Genomic DNA, 25,523 nt, shown 5'->3' on the forward strand with positions numbered 1-25,523 from the left:
ATTTGAAACAATTCTGAAAGTTTAGGAACTAATTACAAAAATTTTAACTGCAAGGATCACACGGTCGTGTGGCCAAGCCGTATGACTTACATGGCCAAGTCACATGCCTGTGTGTCTGGTCATGTGGGCATTCAAAGTAGGGAGATACAGTTGTGTCCTAGTCCATGTCTTTTCCCATGTAATGCATTGACGTAGGTCACACGGGCAAGCCACAAGCCCGTGTGCTAGACCATGTATCCTTTCGAAATGGCCTCGCACGCTTGTGTGCTAGTCGTGTGTCTGGCCGTGTAGACCTAAAATATGCATTAAATCACAAGTTTACCATTTCCTATTAACTTGGACACTAAACAACTCAATTGCTAATCATTTAACCTATTCAAAACACAATTAAACATGCCCAAAGTACACCAAATTCATCACCTAATATGCCTAACCAATGTACCCTCATTGGTACCAGATTTTATATGTTCAAATACACAAACAAGACATCAAACATTCAAGTCTTTCATTCATATCACACTTGCCATATTTGAACTAACTTCCAAACTTCTAAAGTTACCAAATATGAATCTAGCATATACCAAACATTATTCTAAGCTACCAACTTTAAATTATCATATACCAAAATATAAACTAGACTAGCGTACCAACATTTTCTCTACCTCAGCCATATACACATTTAACCATCATTTCGTTAGCAACTAAGTTAACATCTTATAAACGATATAAACAAAAGACTCCCTAGGTACATGCCATTATAAAATGAAATATCACCACACTTGAGCTTGGGATTTGTGATTTGATGCTGAGTCGGTAATAATTCGAACAGTACCTAGCCTGCACAGAGAAAACAAAACCGCATGCTGAGTAAAACTCAGTGGTATTTCTATAATTCGAATAACATAAACTTGATATAAATATTTAAAATGCAAAATGCAACATGTAAGCTATGTTCATGTGTTTCAGTTCAATAGTATACTTTTTTCTCATTCATTATTCATATCTACTAAGATTTTCACATGTTCAAGTATATAAGTATATATATATATATATCAATGGAAATTCATTTAACATTTGAAAACATCATCGCATTGAATGGCATGATTCATACCTGTGATCAATACTTGAATTCATTCAAGTTTCACATCTTGATTCATCATTTCATATTTCATTTCTCATCTCATAATCATTTCCCATATTTTCCATTTCAATGCTTTCTCATCTCATAAATTATTATTTTACTTTCCCGTATTAACATGACACGGACTCAGACGGATACACGGATCCAACCAACACACCAGTTTGGCACTTAGTGCCTCATCGAATAAATTCAAAGTAATAACTGCGCCCAGTGCTATATAAATTGACACCCAGTGTCTCATCGGTTAAACCGAAGCAAATTAGCACCCAGTGCCTCATCGACTTGAGGTCGAAGTAATCCCTGAACTCTTCCTATCCTATGGCATGCCATCTATATCTGACTCAGCCCGATGCAGTTAATAAAGATTCATTTCACTTTTCAATACAACCAATGTCTCAATTTCATGAATATATATATCATCACATATAAGTATATATTCAATTTGATAATGATCACATTTTTCTCAAAACTCATACATTCATGATCAATATATTTTATAATATACAAAATCAATCCATTTCATTTCAATAATGAATTTAATTCAATTCCCAAGTACCAAAGTAACTCACCTTAATTGCTTACCATATGAAACAATTATATATATACAATAATCTACTATTTAATTCGGATTATAGAAACATAAATCGTCATGGTCGAGCTATTCGATGTTGATTTTATCCTTCCCCTTTTTACTCGAGGATTCTGGTACGACGTTAGCTACGGAATAAAACAATTAAATCACATTAATATTATACATTTCAATTCCACATTACATTTCAAATTTCACACTATATTTTGCTTATTCTTCAATTTAGTCCATAAACCTAGACCTAGACTAATTTTAATCATCACGTTTAACTTCATATTTTTGTGCTAATTTCACTCTAGACCACATTTAGCTTCCTCTTTTCCAATTCAACCCCAAACTTTTAAATTTTTTCACAATTTAGTCCCTATTGTTCAAAATAAATAATTAATTCCACAATTTAGTCATTTTCCATTTCTAACTTAAAAATCTATCTATTTAATCCCTAATACTTAAACTATTCAATAATGTCAACATATAAAATCTTGAGCAATACTAAAAATTACAATATGGGTCGGGTAGCCCTAGGTACCAGGATTTCTAAGATATAAAAATTACAAAAAAATGAAACTAAATTGACTAACCAATTGAATTTTGAAAGCTTGAAACCTTTAGGCCATGGGTTCTCTCCTTTCTCCCTTTCTTTTCTTTTTTTCTTTCTTTTTCTTTCTTTCTTTCTAAATTTTGCATGTTTCCACTTACTTTTGTTATTTCTTTTATTATAACTTTAATTTTAATTTTAATTATTATTATAATAAATATATATACATGCATTTTTACTTAGCCACATTCGGCCACCTATACATAACCATTTATTAAATGTTTTAATTACTTTTTTAGCCCCTTTAGTTTATTTCAATTTATAATTCAACTTTTACCCTATACGCGATTTAGTCCTTATACTTAATAACTTTTAATTCATGCAAATTCACTTAATCGAAACCTAATTATAAATATTTACGAGTCTGATTTACGGGAATGGAGTCCCGAGAATGCACTTTTCGACACCCCTAACTATCAGTTCATTACACGATGGTTCAGAAATTACATTATTTTTTTAACCATTGCAAGTTCTTATTAAACTAGAAGATGATGAAGGAGGTGAAGATCTCGATGAAGATGTTAAAAAAGATCCACAGTTCAGGATGTACTCACCTTTAACCCGTATGCATAATATGAACCTATCTGTAGAGGATGGGTTAAAGTTTACAGAACTACAACATAGGAGGCCGGGCAACGTGAGTTGTTCATTGGATTCTGAAGACTTGGAAGTGTGGGAAGGAGGTTTTCCACTAAAGATTATTTTTTCGTGGTAGTGAAGCGATACAACATCAAGAATAGGGTAAAATTTGACGTGGTTAAATCTCGATATGAGAAGTTCGAGACGAGATTCACAATCCAAGATAGAGATGTGCATGGAAAATTATGATTTCTGTTAAGAAGAAAACAAGGTTTTCCATGCGCTCATTCAATTGCAACATGTAGCAATCAACATTTTGATCCTATGAGCCTTGTGGACAAAGTGTGTAAACTAGAAAACATGTACAATGTGTAGAGACACTTTTTTGACTCAATATCTCCAATGTTTAAGATTTTTCTTGGCTAGATCTTTAGACTTAGATGTTTTTATGTTCTTACTTTCTTGAGTGCCATTTGCAGTTTGAATGTTGCTACTTTCCTTCCTTTTATTAGTGTAGTTAGTTAGGGCAATTACCAAGGTTTCCCCTCTCATACCAGGTTACAATAGCACATAATAATAAAAATTGTCACCAAAGGCTTAAATAAACTTAAACAACATTTGGTTAATAGTTCAACAATTCCATTTTTGGTTACTTACATTCAAAATTTGCATTCTAGACCTCCCATCTGTGTATAACCTAATTCCTTGTAGAACTTATTTTTCTTTGCTACTATGTCTTGTAAGTATTTTATTGTTGAAGAGGTTTGCATAGTGGAAGGAGTTGGTGGTTGCTACAGTAGATGTTGTAACATTAGTCTAAAATAATGAAACAATAATAAGTAAAAGACTTGAAAAGGTTTACCACACAAGATATAGTTATTGAAGGATTAATAGCTAAACGAGAAGGTACTAGAATTTCTGTAGAATCATTGTATATAGTGAACACTTCTTGCTTCTAAAGAAGGAAAGAAATATGTTAATATAGGTTATATACGGGCTTGTTTGAAAAAAAATTCCCTAACTATTGGATACTTGAAGTGAGATGTCAACATCAATATGAGGTAGAGGACTTGCAAATTTATGAGTTGAAGCTATAGGTTTTACTGTTGGATTTTGTTGATGTGTTGTTCCTCTTGTTACAAATATGGGTGATATTGTTGGATTCGGTGGTGATAATGTGGATGCTTATGAAGCAGCTGTTGGAGTAGAAGTTGTTGTACTAGGTGTTATCGGAATAGAAGCTAGTGAAGAAGTATCTGTTGAAGTTGCAGTCTACAAAATGAACATGTTGGAGTTGGATTAGAAGTTCAAAAATTATAATGCATTATAATTTTTAAGAGACCAAACACTTACAATAGGTGAAGATTGACACCTTTTTGAGTTGTTTCCAACCTTGAAACATTTTTGACACTTTATCTTTATCCCTTTTTGAGACAGTTTCTTTCCACTATTCTCACAATATTCTCTTACTTTGCATTTTGGGTTTACTAGGAATTTTCCTTGAGATGAGGGGGACAAATTGGTCCCATATCGGTTTTATACCAATATTTTCACTTAGGGGAGCAACCAATTCAAAGCCATGCAACTTTTCATACATTTCTTTTTTAAACTTGACATATACATAATCAAATATATCACTTTTCTTCCACAAAATTAATGCAACAACATGTGGACATGGGATGCTAGTGAGGTTCCATCTTCTACAACTACATAACCACTCACTTAAGTTGACAACTACAACATCATCAAAGTTTGCCACTTTAAACCCTTTTCCTCTATTCCATTTACCATGACAGTATGTACTAATTTCATTACTCTGTTGTAACTTTGCATATATGACAAATGCATTATTCCAAGTTTTACATTTGGAAAAATTGTTTATAATCCTCCCATTACATACTGCCTAATATCTTCTACATGGAAATTATAGTCATTGACCTAACTCTTACAATTTCTGAATTAAAAGACTCAACAAAATTGTTGTCGATTGCATCACATATATACTTCCCCCTTAAAAAATACGTTTGACTATTATTTAGGATCAGTCCTAAGTAGACTTACCTTGGCACTATTTTTAATATGATCAATCTTAATAATATTTTCTTCAAAGTCAACAGTTATGTATGATTTTCATGCTGCTTAAATTGCTTGTCGCAGATCTCCTCCTAGATTTTCTTTCCTCTAGTTGGCATATAAATGCCTTACATAGACTGTATGCTCCACCATTGGCAACAACTCAGTTATCTCCTCCTTTAATCCTTAAGTACAAAATAAAAAAAAATGGTATTACATGGATTATTTAATAAATTAACCGTACTAGGAATAAATTAGTTTAGTAAGGTCCCAAACATACTTTTTATTTATTGATCATCATGGTGAATCCAACACCATCCCCAATTTGTAAATCTGAAATAAGATGTTTAAGAAACTAACACCATGTTTCTCTATTTTTATTCTCCATGACAACCCATGAAATAGGGTAGATTTGGCCATTGTCATCTCTACCGGTAGCAAATAAAATTTCCCCCTTAAAATTTCCCTTCAAAAAGCATCGATCCAGACAAAGAAATAGTCTACAACACTTCCTAAGCCCATTCATCAAGCAGTAAAACCTACATAAAATCTCCTAAACTTGGGAACTTTAGCAGGAGTCGGACTTTCAACCATCAGCTCCATATTGGGATATAGATCTGGCTTTTGTAAGAGTATATGCATAGCCTCATAGTTTATTAAACTCATAGCTTACCCTTCTATTGACCTCCTCAAATGCCCATCTCATAGCCCTGCTGCATGTACCCTTACTCAGATAAACTTTTAACTCTTCCTTGGATAGTTTGTGCATCTCAGTTAACTTCAGTTTTGAAATCACCCTAAGTGTATTTAAGAAATGTTTCCCAAAAAACTTGGAAGTTGCCTTTTTATTTTTAAAAGTAATTTAACATTTGTGGGCATCTATAAAAGCTTTAATCTTATAAAATCCATCACTATTATATAAATCAACATATATTGTAAAAGAACACCCATCTTTCCTACACCAAGCTCTAGTCCTCTCTTTTTAGTTCCTAAGATAAATAATATCAAACCTTTTGCTTACTAGATACTTTGCTAAAGCAACCTTGAATTCATCTAGCCCATCAAACACCATACCAACCTCTAAATGTGGTATTGGGTTAGTAGGATAAAAAAAAAAGAAGACATTAGATTCTTCTATATGCTACCTTACCCTCTGAATCACTTCCATAAATCCCCAAATATGTTGAATCAACATAATTTGTTTTCCCACTAGATTAATGTGATACCTCATTATTTTTTTCTCTCCTAGCATATTTATTCTTCCTTTGACTACCTTTACCTAACTTTACACCTATGTCGTTAACCCTTTTTATTGCCACTCTTTGCTTCTTTTTGTTGGTTTTATAACTTTTACACCAATTCTTTATATTTCTCACCTCTTCATCCTCAAAATCTACCCTTAACACCTCTCCACAATTTTCTACTCCTACAAACTTATGGTCTCGCATTAGATTATTTACCTAAATCAATAAATGTTTCCCCAGCCCCACAATTTACTTCTTTATTACAAGTTGGTAATTTAGCCTCACCTAACGCAGTAACATCATATCATCAACAACATCGGGTTTGTATACCTCAGGTTGAACATATATATGTATAGACCTTGTATTTCTAATATGATCAATCATTGTTGTAAATAATGAATTATTATAGAAAACCCTCAATCCTTCTTTAAAATCTAACCCAAGTTCATAGTATATAAAGTTCTTGATAGCTGTATACTCGGTTATTGGATCTGGTGCCCTGGGTGTAGTATATTCTTTTGTAAACTTGTAATTTTCTTGAATAGATTAGTTAATAAAACAAATTAATTGATTACATTAATATGCTTTATATAATTGTCCTTATATGGTTTTTGCACACACAGAAAATTGGAATAAAATGTTGCTCATTGATTGTCTAATGTTTAAACTAATACAAAGCGGTATTACATGGTCGAACCGTAATATGAAAAGACAACTTTTATTAGTAGATGGACTTAAACATGTCCTTAGTCTAATAGGAAATGAGCAAACCATTGAAAGACTAATATGTCATCTATCAAGTCCAATTAGGGAGATGTTTTATTTTGGGCATTGGAGCGGATGACTCCTAGAAAATGGAGACATAGATATGACCAACTAGACTGATAGTACATCAGACTAGACCCAAGAAGAGTAGACCTTGAATCCTTTTATGGATTTATCTACTTGTGGCATTCATTATGTGTCATACCTAAATCCTAAGTGGATGATGGACTATGTATACGTGACTATGCACTTTGATGAAAGTAAAAACTTAAGTTTAAATAGATATAGAACTGAAAGTTGGTGCGTTGGATGCACGACTTGTGTTGTATGTAGCATCATTCACAGCAATGGAATTCATAAACTGAGATATGGGTGAATGGTATCCTCTCATTAGAATTACATGGTTGATGAAAAGTAAAAGTTGTCATTGGTCGTTCGTATTTGTGAAGGATGACTTGATCACTATTTGATAGCTATTGACTTTTAATGAAGGAAGCTGTAATGATTACCATGAGCTAAAATATGATCATATTGAGAGAACAGATATTATCCTAAAAAGATTAAGGATATCCTATGAGGGTAACACACTTATGACAAGGTCATTTGGATGAGCATTGATCAAGTTGCTTTCGTAATGGTATGCTGTTGGAGAGAGCTCAGTCATGATACTATAGTGGAATGACTTCATGACTAAATGAGTTTATAATTAATAGGCGAAAAGCTTAAACTTAATTATAAATCATTTGAGCCTAAATTGCATATGTCAAATTGGTCCCTCCGCTAACTCATTGAAACCAGAAATGAATTGCTTGTTGAATCAAATGAACAAAAATTAATAGAAATGGTGAAATGATTAAGGTTTTCTCCAAACTAAAAATGAAAATGAAAATGGAGAAACGAAATCATTTGGAAATAAATGTGGTTTTCTTCACAATGGAAAAAAAATGGAAAAGAGAAATGAATTCATTCAGAAATGAACAAGGGTTTCTAAAAAATTATCATAAGAGAGAGTTTATGTTTTTGAGCTATTTGAAAGCTCGATAATGAAAAAAACCATACAACCATAGTGAACATGTTGAATGGTGAAATATTAAATATATTTTCTCAAAACTTTTACTAAGAGCAAAATCATCATATTGTTATTGAGGGTAAAATTGGGATGAAAAAAATTATTGAATTAAATATAAATATTGAAGTTTATTTTGCGAAATAGTAAAATAGAATTGGGTTGGATCAGATTACAAAGTATTTGGTTTAAAAGCCCGAGAAGTACTCGTAATTAGACCCAATGTAAGAATGGCCCAAAATCCCCTCATAGAATATAATGGGGCGAAAACCCTAGTAGGAATACTAAGGGTGTGCTCCCACCTTGATCCTACTAAGTAGGAATTGTTTTTCTATTTGAAATAAACTTTTCTAATTCAACAGTGTTTCTACCTTCTCTCCCAAAAAATAGATGACATCGGTATGGCTATTGATAGAACTTTGAGATATCATTAAATATATTTTTTGGAATAACGATTCTCTCGGTCTCTATTTGAGATGAGAATTTTTGCTTTTACTACAAAAGACAAGAAAACAACTTCTAGTTTCTGTGTTTGATTCGTTTTGTTCGAGCCCACACTCAAAGCAATTCGTGGCATGAGAATAGAGAAGAAGATCGTTTGGTTGAAAGTCGGGAACGACAAGAATCTGTCTATCCTAAATCACTTGTATGATTTTGGAGAAGGGTTTATTGTATAAATATCCCAAATCGGGTCTGTTTTCAAAGTTTTTATTTTTTGCTATGCAAGAAAATCGTTTTCAAACCAATTTTTTTCCAACACCAACTTCCACTAGCATCTCACACAAAATGTAATAACACATGAAATCTAGGTCAAAATCCTATTCAAGCACTTCCCCTCCTACGTAGGATGCATAAGTGTCTGTGATAAAATTAGGGTTTTTTATTCCAATCCGATTTTCGTGAGATGAAACTAGGGTAATCAATGATGAAAGTAATGATGAAAATTTTTCACTTTAAGATGATGAATAGTTTTTTCAGATGGTTGGAGAAATTTAGGGGTCGATGTATAGGGTAATCTTGATTCGAATCAGACTTTAGTGATATGAAACTAGGGTAATCGATGATGAACTAGTGATGAAGGTTTTTTAATCTAAGATGAAACAATTTTTTTCATATGGTGGTAGAAATTTTGGGTGTATGGATGGTAAGTTTTGGGGTGAAAAGGTAATTGATGGTAAATAATTAATGGAAAAAAAAATAAATTCATTTCAATTTTCCACTCCAGAAAAAGAAGGGGTTCGATTATTTCCAAACAGGATGCCAAGTGGCTTAGCATGATTGGCCAACACTGCCACATCATAAAAAACTAACGGCGTTAGGCCCAGTACCAATTTAGTTGACGGAAAAAAAAGTTAGGGTACCAACCTGGGACAAAAAAAACATAAAGTACAAATCTGAGATAAGTGGACAAGTTCAGGTACCAATTTTATATTTAAGCCTTAAAAATTAAAATTTAGTAATATAAATGGCTTCCTACATTTAGCCATTTTTAATAAAACAACATTTAAAGAAAATTACTGAAAAAGGAATGGAGGAAGATTGTTATTATTTTATAAGCTAAAAGTAACTAAAAAGAACAAAGCATTAAATCTATAGTTCTTCAATGAGAAACATGAAAGAACATATTTCAACCAATAATAAAATAAAATAATATTATGATATTTATTTATCACACATTTATTTAATTTATTATATATATATTGTATTAAACTTTTTTGGAACTCACCCTTATACATAAAATTATCGAACTAGATATCAAAATCCTCCATTTTAAGTTTCCTTCAAAACTTTCTGTAGAAATAGAATGTTGATAATTGGAAGAAAAGAGAGAAAAAATAGAACACACATATTTTACGTTGGGAAAACCCATGGGCAGAGGAGAAGAAAATTCACTATGTTGAATTCGAATGATACAAGAGGAGCAATGACTACGTCTATTTCTAGGTTTTGTAAAACCATATTCTAATCAAAGTCAAATAGAAGTAATGTAATGAGGTTAAAACACCTTATTCTAATCAATATTAAATAGAGGAAGCATACTTCTAAACGAATTTGACTTGTTCAACCTGTATTTTTATTTAATAAGAATTTGGGTCACATATCTTTAATAGTCTCCACCTTGACACGAATTCTCAACGAACAAGTTCTTTATCACGAACTCTCAACGAACAAGTTCTCCATCTCTTCCATGAAACCCCTTAAGGGTTTATCTTCAACAATGAACACCAATCAAGTCTATGAAATGCTCAAACTTGGTAATCAAAAGTGACTTAGTCATCATATTATTAGGATTATTTTTGCTCACAACAATATTACCACGAGTAATAATATCATGAACAAAATGATATCGAACATCAATGTGCTTTGTTCTCTCATGAAACATTTGATCCTTCGTAAGGAAGATGTCACTTTGATTGTCACAAAATTTTGTACTGATTTAAAGGTCTTTAGTGAGTTCACTAAAGAGCCCCTTTAACCAAATAGCTTATTTACAAGCCTCAGTAGTCGTCATGTACTCAACTTCAGTGGTAGATAAAGCAACAATAGTTTGCAAAGTGGCTTTCCAACTGATTGCACAGCCCCTAAATATAAAGACATAACTTGTGAGAGATCTTATTTTATTAAGGTCTTCGACAAAATCAACATTAACATAACTTGTGAGATCTTCTTTATCAAGATCTTCGGTAAAATCAGCATTAACATACCCAATGACTCCATCTCTATTTCTTCCAAACTGTAAGTAAACATCAGTAGTACCTCGTAAGTATCTCAAAATCCACTGAACTACTTTTCGATGTTCTTTACCGGGATTCCAGTGCACTAACTGCATATAATAAATCTAGACATGAGCAAACCATAGCATACATGAGAGATCCCACTGCACTAAAATATGAAACATGTGACATGTAGTCAATCCCCTTATCTTACCACTTCTATTTTTGTTTAACAAGAATTTGGGTCACATATCTTTAACACTTTCACATTCCTCACTTAAAATCAAATTATCATGGCTTTTAATCAAATTATCTAAATGTCATATTTCAATTATATGGATTTTCCATGTTAAATTTGGCGTAAATTAAATTTTTTAAAATTTGTTTAATATAAAATTTTAATATATATACAACTTTAAATCGATATGATAGAGATATCGATCAATTCAAAATTTATATGAATGACAAGTACAATTATATTGATAGATTCAACGGTTAAATCATATAAATATTAGTTGTACAAAACTATACGTAAAGATGTAAAAGTAAAGTACATTTACACTAGTGTAAGTGGATCCTTCATTTTCTTTTTTTATATAAAAACTGTAAAAAGATAAAAGCACCTTAAAATAATATAATTTACATTGTAAAGAAGTGATATTTTAGATATTACTCACTTGAATTGATACATAATTGATTCATAACACCAACTCAATAAAAATGTAGAAGTATGCCTCACATTTAGACCAAAACAATGTATGACATTGCAACGAGAAAAAACTTTTTGACCTGACGAGCAGCCGATGTCATGACACGAAGAAAGCCTCCGTCTCGATGACACAATCCTTCTTCATCCCGACAACCAAACACCACGTCATGATGTGACGATGTGCTCCTCAAGTTTCTTGATTTTATTCTTTCAGTTAAACTCTAATTTAGTTTCCCACTTAAACTTTGATTAACCTAGGGATATTCTAGTCATATATGCTACAAATTTCAATCTATAAATCTACATTAGTAACTCTATGTTTTACAAAATAAAAATATTTAAATTGAGAGAATTTTATTCTTTATTTTAAAGGGTTTTTCTTTTAGGGTTTCGAGTTTTTTTTATTTTGATGCTCTCATTTTCTTGTACTCTTATATTATTATAGTGAAATCTCATTTTTCTTTTCTTTTTATCCTCTTTTGAGGAATTTTCAAAATTAAATTTGTGTGTCGATTTTTTCAATCTCTTAGTTATTTTTCTTATTCGTTGCATACACAGGTTAATTCCTTACAAACTGGTTTTAGAGCTTGTTCAATTTTCACATTTAACCCGTTTAGAGATGGCAATATCAAGGTTTGATATTGATAAGTTTAAAGGAATCGTATATTTTAGTTTGTGGCCATTTCGTATGTTAGCACTACTGATTCAAAGCGATTTTGAGAGGACTGTTACAAAGAAGAAGCTTGAGGAAATGGATCAGTTAGAATGGGATATGTTAGACAAATAAGCTCTATCCACAAGTTAATTATGTCTAACAAATAATGTGTTACAAGAGGTTTTGAAGGAGAAAATAACGTATACATTATGGAAGAATCTTGAAGCCTTGGATATGACTAAATCATTAGCTAACAAGTTAATGTTAAAACAATGCCTCTAAACGTTTAGAATAGCAGAAGGTGAGTCTATTAGAGCTCATACTAGTGAGTTTGTTATCCTTCTTAGTGACCTAAAGAATCTCGAAGTAGATATTAGCAACGAGGATTAAACCATGTTATTATTATTTGAGAAATCTGATGTATAGGAGAGATCATCTCTCATTTGAGAAAGTAAAGGGGAATCTACTCAGCAATGATAAACTCAACAATGTGTTAGGCCCAAACAAAAGGTCAGATGAGCAAGCCTTGGTTCTAGTTGTAAAGGGTAGACAAAAATTTAGAAAGCCAGATCAAAACAGGTCTAAGGCGAGATCTAAATTCAGAAGAAGGGCTACATCAAGTCGGAATGCTACAAACTTTACAATAAGATTAAGAGGGATGTTGAAAATGACGAGAAAGATAAGCAGAAAGTCAAAGTTGCTGATGTTAGTGTAGCCAAAGATAGAGGTGTCGAATTCTTATTAGTGTCGACGAACGAAACTCCAAGCTTGCTTCTTAATGGATTCTAGATTCAGTGTTCTCTAACACATGTTTCCCAATAGGGATTGGTTCTCCACATATAGTTTAGTTGTGCAGTAGTGCTGACGTGGAACAATTCTTCATGTAAGATAACCTGCATAGGAATAATACAAATCAAGATGCACGACGAAATAATTCGAACACTGTCAGATGTTAGGTATGTACTCGACTTAAAAAAAAATCTCATATCATTGGGAATTTTGGATTTTAATGGTTTCAGGATAGTAATTGAGTCAAATGGCCTAAAAGTTTATTGTGGAGCTCTCGCTGTAATGAGAGAACAAAAAAAGGGGCTAGTCTATATGTTCTGCAAGGATCAATGGTTACTGGTGTAGCTGGAATTATAGAATAAGAACCAATATCATCACCACATTACGAAGACATGATGTAATTCTTTCTCTATAGATTCTGATTCAACCAAACTCTGGCACATGTGACTTGATCATATAAGCGAGAAAGGTATGAAAACAGTGTGTAAACAAGGTCTTCTTGAAGACATTAAAATTGGTAAGTTAGGTTTCTACGAACATTGCACTTACAAGAAGTAGAAGCGAGTAAATTACGATTTAATAGTACACAAAACAAAAAACACTCTTGACTACATCCATTTCGATTTATAGGGTCCGACTCCTGACATCTTAAAAGGAAGTAATAAATATTTCCTAAATTTTATTAATGATCATTCTAGAAAATTTTTGGTTTATTTTATGAAACAGAAAAATGAAGTTTTCAAAATCTTCAAGCAATGGAAGATGCTATAACAAAAATAGACCGAGAAGTCCGTGAAGGGTTAAGAACAGAAAATGGACTTAAGTTACGTTCATATAAGTTTAATAACTACTGCAAATGGGAAGGGATAGAGAGACATCGCACCACTGTAGGTACTTCACTACAGAATGGAGCTGTAGAAAGAATGAAAAGAACCTTGTTGGAAAAGACCCGATGCATACTTTCAAATGTAGGTCTAGGGAAGGAGTTTTGGTCTGAAGTAGTAAATTTGGTAAGCTATTGTTGGATCTAGTGCCCTAAGTGTAGTGTTTTCATCTAAGTACACTTGTGATTTTTTGAACATTTTGTTAATAAAATTATTCATGAATTACATTAATACTTTATATATTGTCGTCATATGGTTTTTGCATGCAAAGAAAGATAGAATCAAGTGTTGCTCATTGGTTGTCTAATTTTAACTAATACTAAGCGGTATTACGTGGTGGATCGTAATACGAAAAGACAACTTGTATTAGTACACAAACCTAAACATGTCTTTGGTCTAATCAGAAATGAGCAACCGATTGAAAGACTCATATATCGTCTACCAAGTCCAATTAGGGAGATGCCTTATCTTGGGCATTGAAGCAGATGACTCTCAGGAGCTAGAGGCATAGATGTGACTCTCTGGACTGATAGTACATCAGATAAGGTCCAAGCAGAATAGATCTTGAATCTGTTTATGGATTTACTGTAATGTCTTAAACCTAACCCAATCATTACGGCTAAATTCGGAAAGCTACATTGCCGAACGGAATGGCCCAAAAAAATAACTTTCGTAGTTTCCAAATATAATTTTTAAACCATTTGATGAATCATTCAGAACTAGTGAAATAAAATATTTAACTTAATCTCGCAGAAACATGTAACTTAATCTCGCAGAAACATGAAAATTATAGGAATCAATGATTTCTGTATTTTATTTGTAAAAGCTTGATTGCTATTCAAAACTTTCATAAATCAAATCACATTTCAAAATCATTTATCTTTTTCTTCAAAACTAGAGAACTTGGTTATTCGTCATTATTTAGAAAAAAATATATTAACTTCAGAAATCAAATGTCTTTAGAAATATCCTTTGTAAACATTAGTAAATTTGAAAGAGTACCTTATTCAAGAAGATCCTTGAGTGATTTGAGATGCAAGACTCAAAATCGATAAGTACTGCAAATTTTAAATTGACAATTTCATATTCTCCCCAAAATAAAAAAGAAGAAAGGTACATCTCAAGAGTACTTTATTCAAGCACAGTTGGAAATTTGATGTATGTAATGGTATGTACTCGTCTCGTTATTTCACATGTTGTTAGTGTTGTTAGTAGATACATGGCCAAACAAGGTAAGTTACACTAGTATGTAGTTGAGTGGATACTTATATATTTACGAGCTATTTCTAATGTCATGGGTTGCGCATGAGAGCCCGCAACCATGACGAACTTGTACGATCCATCGTATTCGAAGGAGGTCATTTGGCCCAATCGGATTGGTCCATTACTTGGAGAGATTGAAGGCCCATCTCCGAAGCTTGACAAATATGGAAGGTGATCTTCACAGGTATGTAATCCTAGACATTAAATGTAATATTCAGAAGATAAGATTCTGTAATCTTAGAGATTTGATATCTAGATAGCTTTTAATCTTAGCCATTGATATACTTTGATCTGTACCGTTGATTTTGGAGAGGCTAAGCTATAAATAGAAGCATCTCCCCTTCATTGTAATTCATTCAGTTATTATAAGAATTTTTAAAGTATTCATTCAAACTTTTCTCTCAAGTGTTCTTGCTTTTTTGTGGTTTTTGTTCATATTTCGACTTTGTTTTTATTTTGTTCTTCTGCTGTTCTTCATAGGTGCTTTAGAAGAATTCTGTTGAATCCTCATTGTTGTGAGTTAGGTTGACATAGAAGTTTTTGAGCGAAGGAAATGCCTAAGGTCATACGGATCACGTGGGAAAAATCTAAGTCTATGACAGTTCATATCTGAGCTAGCGTTTGAAGGCATCGTTGAAAGATGTCCAACAATGTTGCTGAGAATGTTAAAGGAATAGAGACCCGTGGGAGGGCTAGGAAAGCTAATCGTTCAAGGGACATACTGTTGGCTTTTGAGGATCAAGTCATTACTCTCAAGGAATCCGTGGGAGATACAAATGAGGGGATTGATAATATTGATGATAAGCTCATTGATGGGTTGTAGTCCATGAAGGAGCAACTTAAAGAGTATGTGCCAGACTATGTTAAAAAGCTTACTGGTAGGGATGATGTCGTTGGGGCTATGATGACGACCTTAAAAGAGGAGATTGCAAAGCTCGAGGGTGAACTCACAATCTACAAAGCTGCTTTGGGTAATGGAAGGTTAGCTGCTGTCGTACCTAAGCCCAGTGTGGATGTTCCCAAGCCCAAGGAGTTTAAGGGAATAAGGTCTGCAAGAGATGTGGACAATTTTTTATGGGGAATTGAGCAATACTTTCATGCCAAAGGCATCATGAACAATACCACTAAGGTAGTTACTGCTGCTATGTATCTTATTGACGTTACTTTATTGTGGTGGCATCGTAGGTCCACCGATATGAGACGTGGTGGGACTGAAATTGAGACTTGAAAGGAGTTCCGGTGTGAGTTCAAAGAAACAATTTTATCCAGAGTATGCCAAGGATGAGGCTCGGGCAAAGTTGCGCTGGCTTACGCAATAAGACACTGAATGGGTTGAAACCATGGGCAAAGCAAGAGTTGCAATACTGAGGAGTCTACGAGCTTACTAAGGCCATGTTTGTAGCAGAATCGTTTCTGAATTTAGGGGGAAGAAGGACAAGCCTGAGTCTTCTAAGCCCAAATTCAATCTAAAAGGAAATAGTGGGGAGACAAAGAAAGGCCCACTAGGAACGACAACGGTAGGAAGCCATAGGACAAAAGGAAAAGTGGGCCTATAAGTTGCTTTCATTGTGATGGCCCACATTCTGTCCAAAGAAGGCCGCACTCTTTACTATGGATGCAAAAGTGGAGTCAAATATGAAAGATAACAATCTTGGTTCGATACTAGGGGGTGTTAAAAATAAGACGAGTCATGGGCTGATGTTTGTAAACATCATTGTAGCCAGTAGAAAGTTGAATGCACTAGTCGATACAGGTGCGTCGGATTTGTTCATGTCCGAAGAGGCTGCTCGTAAACTTGGCCTCAAGATAGAGTATGAGTCTAGTCGGATTAAAACAGTGATCTCAAAAAGTGTTCCAATCAAGGAGGTTACAAAGGAAGTGGATCTCCAACTTGGCAATTGGATCGACAAAACATCCATTAAGGTAATACCACTTGATGACTATGATTTTATGGTTGGATTAAGTTTCCTTGACTGGGTTAATGCGCTTATTGTTCCTTCGAGTAATTACATGGTGATTTGAATTCGGACCATCAATGCATGGTGAGAATGATAAAGAAAAGAAGCTTAGAGGAAAAAATAATGACAGTAATTCAATTTGCTAAAGGAGTACATAGAGATGAAATCTCCTATTTAGCCACCTTGAAGATTGAGGAAATCGTTAAGTCCGTTGGTGAGATCCCGAAAGAAGTGTGCCAATTGTTGTAGCCTTTTCGGGATGTGATACCTGCCTTGTTGCCCAAAATTTTGCCACCGAAGAGGGAGGTGGACCATAAGATCAAGTTAGTGTCCAATATGGTGCCGCCAGCAAGGGCCCCATATTGTAAGTCTCCGCCAAAATTAGAAGAGTTGCGAAAACAATTGGAGGAGTTTTTAGATGTGGGATACATTAGGCCATCTAAATTTCCATATGGTGCGCCAGTGTTGTTTCAGAAAAACATGATGGGTTGTTGAGAATGTGGATCGATTATCGGGCTCTAAACAAGATCGTTGTAAAGAACAGGTACTCTATTCCTTTTATTGTGATTTTTTTTGAAGATTGAGGAAATCGTTAAGTCCGTTGGTGAGATCCCGAAAGAAGTGTGCCAATTGTTGCAGCCTTTTCGGGATGTGATACCTACCTTGTTGCCCAAAATTTTGCCACCGAAGAGAGAGGTGGACCATAAGATCGAGTTAGTGTCTAATATGGTGCCGCCAGCAAGGGCCCCATATTGTAAGTCTCCGCCAAAATTAGACGAGTTCCGGAAACAATTGGAGGAGTTTTTAGATGTGGGATTCATTAGGCCATCTAAATTTCCATATGGTGCGCCAGTGTTGTTTCAGAAAAACATGATGGGTTGTTGAGAATGTGGATCGATTATCGGGCTCTAAACAAGATCGTTGTGAAGAACAGGTACTCTATTCCTCTTATTGTGAATTTTTTTGATTAAGTTGGTAGTACGAGATGGTTTACCAAATTAGATTTAAGATCGAGGTATGATTAAGTTCGGATAACTGAGGGGGACGAGCCAAAGATCACTTGTGTGACGTGGTATGGTTCGTATGAGTCCTTTGTCATGCCCTTCGGACTCGCGAATGCCCCAGCTACATTCTGCACCCTAATGAATAAGGTACTTCAACATTTCCTTAATTGTTTTGTGGTTGTTTACTTTGAAGATATTGTGGTGTATAATAAGTCTCTCGAAAAGCATATGGGACACTTGAGGGAAGTGTTCCAAACTTTGAGGGAAAATGAGTTGTTTATCAAAGAGGAGAACTACTTATTTTCCCAATAAGAAGTGTCATTCCTAGTCCACATTTTGGGAGGTGGCAAGATCTGAATGCATGAGAGTATTGTTGAGTGGGAGCCTCCAACCAAGGTGACAGAGTTAAGATCTTTCCTTGAGTTGGTGAATTACTATCGACACTTCATCGAAGGCTACTCCAAAATTACCAAACCCTTGACGGACATGTTGAAAAAGGGGAAGGTATGGGATTGAAATTCGCAATGTGAGAGGGCATTTAATCAATTGAAGCAAGCGATGATGAAGGAGCTCGTACTTGTTTTGCCAGATTATTCGAAGCCTTATGACGTACGCACAGATGCATCAGATATGCCATTAGGGGGGACTGATGTAAGATGGACATTCAATTACTTTTGATAGTCGAAAGCTTAATGAGTCGGAGCAGAGGTACACAGTCCAAGAAAAGGAGATGACCGCTGTGGTACATTACTTGCGCACATGGAGATATTATTTATTGGGCTCCAGGTTCTTGGTCCTTGCCGATAATGTTGCCAACAGTTATTTTCTAACCCAGAAAAATTTGTCTCCCAAACAGGCTCGTTGGCAGGTTTTCCTAGCTGAGTTAGATTTCATAATGAAGTATAAACCGGGGAGTGCCAACATTGTGGCTGATGCACTTAGCTGAAAGATAAAGTTTGCAGCAATTAGAAAACCTGATGGTTCCTTATTGGAACGCATTCGAGAGGGATTGCCCTATGATCCCACAACTAAAAATTTGATTGAGCTTGCCAAGGAGGAGAAAACGAGGAGATTTTGGCTTCATGGGGAGATGCTATACACTCATGAACACTGTCTCTATGTGCCTCATTATGGGAAATTGCGTAAGGAAGTCATGAATGAGTGTCATGACTCGAGATGGATGGGGCATCTAGGTATGCACCGTACCGTGGCCCTTTTGGAGGATCGTTACTATTGGCCTCACATGGGTGATGATGTGGAGACCTGTGTGAAAACTTGTCTAGTATGCCAACAAGAAAAGGTCGAGTTAAAGACTCCAACTGATTTGTTACAATCTTTGGCCATTCTAGAAAGACCATGGGAGAGTGTATCCATGGATTTTATTGTTGGTTTGCCTAAGTCTTATAGGTTTGTAAGTATTCTTATTGTGGTGGATAGGTTTTCGAAGTATGCGACATTTATTTCAGCTACCAAGGAGTGCCCTGCTAACGAGGCAGCTCGTTTATTCCTTAGACATATGGTGAAATATTAGGGAGTGCCACTATCTATTATCAGTGATCGAGATAGGCGATTCACAGGCCAGTTCTGAATAGAGTTGTTTAAGTCAATGGGCTTAGGCTTGAACTTTTCCATGAGCATTCATCCGCAAAACGTGGGCAAATCGAATGAGTAAATGCATTGTTGGAGACATATCTTCAGCATTATGTGAGTGTCACACAAAGGGATTGGCCAAAGTTGTTGGATCTGGCCAAATTCTCATACAACTTACAGTGAGGTAGGGCCATGAATCAAAGTCCGTTCGAGATAGTGATGGGCCTACAGCCCCTCACACCCAATGCTGCTGTAACCCATTATACAGGATCAAATCCGACAACTTATCAATTTGCGAAGGGTTGGCAAGAGAAAAATGACTTGACTCGAGCTTCATTACACAAGACAAGTAAGCGCAACAATAACTGGGTCGATCAGAATCGAAGAGATGTGTAATTCAGGTGGATGACTCAGTCCTTACCAAACTACACTTGGTTTTACAATATACAGGTTTGTCCAAGGGACTTGTGTGAAGGTATGAGGGGCCATTTCAAGTTGTAAAGAGAGTAGGCAAGATGACCTACAAGCTTGAGTTGCCAGCAATGCTTAAAGTCCACCCAGTGTTTCACGTAAGCATGCTTAAGCCATTCCATAGGGATTAAGAGGATTCGAATCGAGGTAAGTCCAAATGAGCACCAATGGGGATAAAGATCTCTTATGACCGTGAAGTTAAAAACATTGAGGCAGATCATGTGATTAGACGAAAGTACCATCGGTCACGGCATGAATACTTAGTTCAATGGAAGGGACTTCCCGATAGTGAAGCAAGTTGGGAACTTACCGAGGTATTATGGCAATTCCAAGAAAAGATAGACCAATTCTATGAAGAGGACACGGCTAGGGCTTAGCTAGAACAAGAGGGGAAGAATGTCATGGGTTGCGCATGAGAGCTCGCAACCATAATGAACTTGTACGATCCATTGCATTTGAAGGAGGTCATTTGGTCCAAATTAGATTGGTCCATTGCTTGGAGAGATTGAAAGCCCATCTCTGAAGCTTGACAAATATGGAAGGTGATCTTCAAAGACATGTGATCCTAGACATTAAATGTAATCTTTAGAAGATATGATTTTGTAATCTTAGAGATTTGATATCTAGATAGCTTTTAATCTTAGCGATTGATGTACTTTGATCTGTACGGTTGATTTTGGGGAGGCTTAGCATAAATAGAGGTCTCTCCCCCTCATTGTAATTCATTCAGTTATTAATAGAATTTTGATAGTATTCACTCAAAATTTTCTCTCAAGTGTTCTTGCTTTTCAGTGGCTTTTGTTCATCTTTCAAGTTCGTTCTTATTTTGTTCTTTCGCTGTTCTTCGTGGGTGCCTTAAAGGAATTTTGTTGAATCTTCATTTGTTGTGAGTTAGGCTGACTTAGGCATTTTTGAGCGAAGGTACTGCCTAAAGCCGTACGGATCACGTGGGAAAAATCTAAGTCCATGACACTAGCATGTGCTTAGAGTTCAGAAGAAGCAAAAAGGGTTTAGTCAGATATGTTGATTCAAATAATGCAAGGGACTTAGATCAAATGAGGTTTTTCATATGTTATCTATTCTCTTTTGGAAATTGTGCCATCAGTTGGAAAGCTACACTTCAAGCTACAATAGCCTTGTCTACTACTAAAGCAGAATATATGGCAATTACCAAAGCTATAAAATAAGCAATTTGATTAAGAGGCCTACTTTGTAAACTGGTAAGTGAAAAAAATGGCAACAATTATATATTGTGATAGTTTAAGTGCTATACATCTCACTAAATATCAAATGCACTACAAAAGGACAAAGCACATAGACATTTGTTATCACTTTGTTTGAGAGATAATCATTCAAAGGGAAGTTCATATAGTACCCTATACTCAGCTTGGTTGCTGAGCCCGAATATTAGGTCGCCACTCCACCGTCACACATCATACGCATTATAGTTGGTCTCATTATTAAGTAAACACCTTCGATTTTAACATTTGTAAGAATTTTAAGTCATACATACTTTAATCATTATTAAAACATGCTAAACATTCATCAAGCAAACTTAAAAACAACAATTAATCATGCTTTTAAACCACTAAAAAATTTTTTTGAATTATTCACGTAGGTAACGATACTGGAACCATGGTATAGATAATTTCCTTATATGGTATCAATACTATAACAGCCCGTTTTTCGCTAAATCAGAATAGTGGTTTCAAGACCACAAATCCAAGGCTAGAAAATTATTTTAATATTATTTTATGAGTTTACAACATGTGAATATGTATGTGTGAAAGTTTTGTGTGCTAATTTTATCGTTTAAGTGGCTAATTTGAGAAAAAAGACTAAATTGGGTAAAATACAAAAGTTGCATTCTATATGATAAAGGTGTCTAATTGATATGGCTTATTAAATGTGAAGTCTTTATGTTGTAAATAGACCATTGATAGTGGAGATGGACATAAATGGGCTTGAATCATGTGGATTATAATGTTTATAACAAAGGGTAATATTGTAAAATAGTAATTAATTTATATTAATTAAAACATAATAAAAATTAAGCTTCATTTCATCTTCCTTGGCTGAATATTAAGGAGAAAAGAAAGCTTGGAAGAATATTTAGGGTTCGGCCATTTTTCATCTTGATTGAGGTATGTTTTGAGCTCGGTTTTTAATGATTTATATGTTTTTGTGATCGTTTCTTAGTAATCTAGCTAGCCCGTACCCTAATTTTTGAAATTTTTGATGAATTTGTGAGTTTTCATTAATGAATGCTTGTGCTTTTGAATGTTTTTTGATGAATTATAGAAGATTGATGATAGATATTGAAGTTTTGTTAAGTGATTTTTAACAAAAAAATGTCAAATAGGGTTTTAATTATGAAAAATGTATATTGAAGGGTTAAAATGTGAAATAAATGAAAAATATAGGCTGCTAGGGACCTATAGAGAATTCAGTGAAGCATGGGTTTTGTCAAATTTTGTATAATTTGTGTTTTTATAAAATAGGGACTAAATTGTAAGAAATGTGAAAGTTTAGGGCCAAAGTGTAAATTGGCTTAAATATGTGTTTGTGGATGAAATTAATTTGAATTGGTGATTAAATAGATTAATTTTGAATACATATAGATCTTGAAAGAAAGAAATTAGATTTAGATCGGGGGAAATCTAAAGTTGTCGAATAGTCGATCTAATCCGTTTATTCCGACTACGAGGTAAGTTTATATGAAAATAAATGCATTTAATTTGAATTATATGTGTTTACTTGACATTGAGTTTTTATGAATGTTGAAAGAGTAATTACGAGTAAGAATCTACGAAGTTACGACATCTGAAAGTCCCGTATGAACATTTGGAATAGCATAGGATATGAATGTCATGACATTAGGTTATCGAGATGTGATTACTTGTAAGACCATGTCTGGGACGTTGGCATTGTATTGTGATTGTGTGTAAGACCATGTCTGGGACATTGGCATCGTATATTGATTCGTGTAAGACCCTGTTTGGGATAGTGGCATTGATATATGATTAAGTGTAAGACCATATCTAGGATCTGGCATTGTATGAGCTTATGTGATTTCCGAGTATCCTTAACAATTCCAAATGGTTCAACGGGAAATGTCAAGACGAGAAAGAATATGTGAATGAGCTAAGTGACTCAGATACGTACGAGATTTATACGAGTATTGAAAAGAGAAGTATTTGATTAATTCAATGGTGAGATTGAATATGTGTACCACAGAAAAGGTTTGTGATCATATATGTGATTAAATATGCTTAGCATATTTGAATTGATATGCCAATGTTTTTGATAGCTTTATTTGTATATGACTTACTAAGCTTTTAAAGCTTACTTTGTGTGTCCTTTACATGTTTTATAGATTTTCGAAGCTAGCTCGAACTTCGAGGATCATCGGGAACCATCATCACACTATCGACTATTTGTTGGTATTTTTGAGGCTTTTTATATATGGTATATGACATGTATAAACTAGTGTCATTTTGTGTGTTTTGAACTATGATATCAGCCATGAGATTTGGCTTGTAAATGTTGGTATAAATCTTACTATTAAAGTTGGCTTGAATTGTGTTTGATAAGTGTTATATATGTGATGTTTTTAATGCCTTAAATGTTGACTTGTTTGGTGTAGTTATGTGTTGGTTATTTTGGTTAGATGTTAATTGATGTGGTAATGCTTGAAGATTGGCATATTGTGGTTTGTTTTTGAGATGATGATATGGTGCAAATTGTGTCATGTTATAGATGATAATTTGATGAGAAAAATGTATTTAGAAGTTAAGTAGGTTTGATAATTTTGGCATATAGATATGGTATGTCTTGGTTGTGGAATTGAGAAGTTGGAATGGTTGTGTATAGATAACATGAAATGTGTATGGAATAACATGTTTTGGATGTTAATATATATGTTGAAATGGTACCATATTGGTTGTTAAGTGTGCTTGTGGAAAGGGTCGCAAATTGACTTTTCAAATGGCCTATTTTTGTCCATACGGACAGAGACACGATCGTGTGTCTCAGTCGTGAGTGACACATGGTCATGTTACACAGCCGTGTATCCCCTAGGGTACTCTTTCGAATTAAGTCAGTATACCCTACAGTTTTGACACGGCCTAGACACATGGGCGTGCCTATTGGCCATGTGTAGCAAACGGGCTGGCACATGGGCGCGTGGCCCCACCGTGTGACCCAAGTCACCTCCCAAGTTTTCCCACGGCCATAGTACGTGAGCGTGTCTTCAGCCATGTGGTGCAAGTCAGTATGTATGCTCTGTTTTCACACGGCCTGTGACACGGGTGTGTTTGGTAGCCGTGTGAGGCACACGACCTGTTCGCACGGGCGTGCGACCTTTAAATGTTGGGAAATTTTATAAGTTTCTCAAATTTTGCTTATGTTATTGGTTTAGTCCCGGACCACTTCTAAGCATGTTTTAAGGTCTCATAGGACCTTAGAAGGGAAAAATTGATTGAAATGAATGGATTTTAATATCGAAGGCATAAATGTACGTGAATGATGTGTATTGATCAGTAATGCCTCGTAACCTTATTCCAGCGATGGATACGGGATAGGGGTGTTACAAATACTGCTTGAAAAATCAGTACCAAAACAGTATTTTGTTTCTTGCCTAAAATTAAAACACAAAAAAATATCGGTACATTTCAAAAAGTATCAGTTTTATTACGCTGAGTATCGAAATATGTTACTGATACTAAATTACCATTCTGACTTCCTTCACTTTCAAAAATCATGGAGGTATCATTTGTAAAACCTGCATATCGATATCTCTGTTCTAGACAGCAAAAATACAACATATTAAAGCAATTAGTCTAATCAAACTTAAGTCTATTCAACATGCATATTTTGTCACGTCAAACAATTGTCAAAACTATTATAATAATAGTTCTAAATATCGAAAATATGCTCGAGCAAGAATCAACATATCAAAGTCCAAATTCTTAAATCTTAAGAACAAGTAAACCTAAGAAAACATCCAAAACGTCATGGCAATATTTATGCAACAATTCTACCACATTGCCTTATTCCCACAATCTCAAAATAATAACTAATAACACATACTCAAATGCTAACTACTTGGATTAGTCCCTTGGAAAATATTTCACATCACTCACACTGCAACGCTTAATAGTCTGCAAAGGTTTTAAAAAGAGTGGATGAGCATTACAAGCTCAGTGAATAATCAGAATAACTACTACACAAACATTTTATCATGCATTATCGAAATAACCATGTAACACAATTACAATATTTCAAAATTTAGTGTCATATTACTAATTCATACATTATTCATTGATTCATTTGCATAGCAATCTCATACTCATTTAGGCATATATCACAGTACACAAAAACACATTTAATGATAATTTGACACTTAAGCTATGAAACATAAAAGTGGGCT

This window comes from Gossypium arboreum, chromosome 1, assembly GCF_025698485.1.
Source record: "Gossypium arboreum isolate Shixiya-1 chromosome 1, ASM2569848v2, whole genome shotgun sequence".
NCBI lineage: Eukaryota > Viridiplantae > Streptophyta > Magnoliopsida > Malvales > Malvaceae > Gossypium > Gossypium arboreum.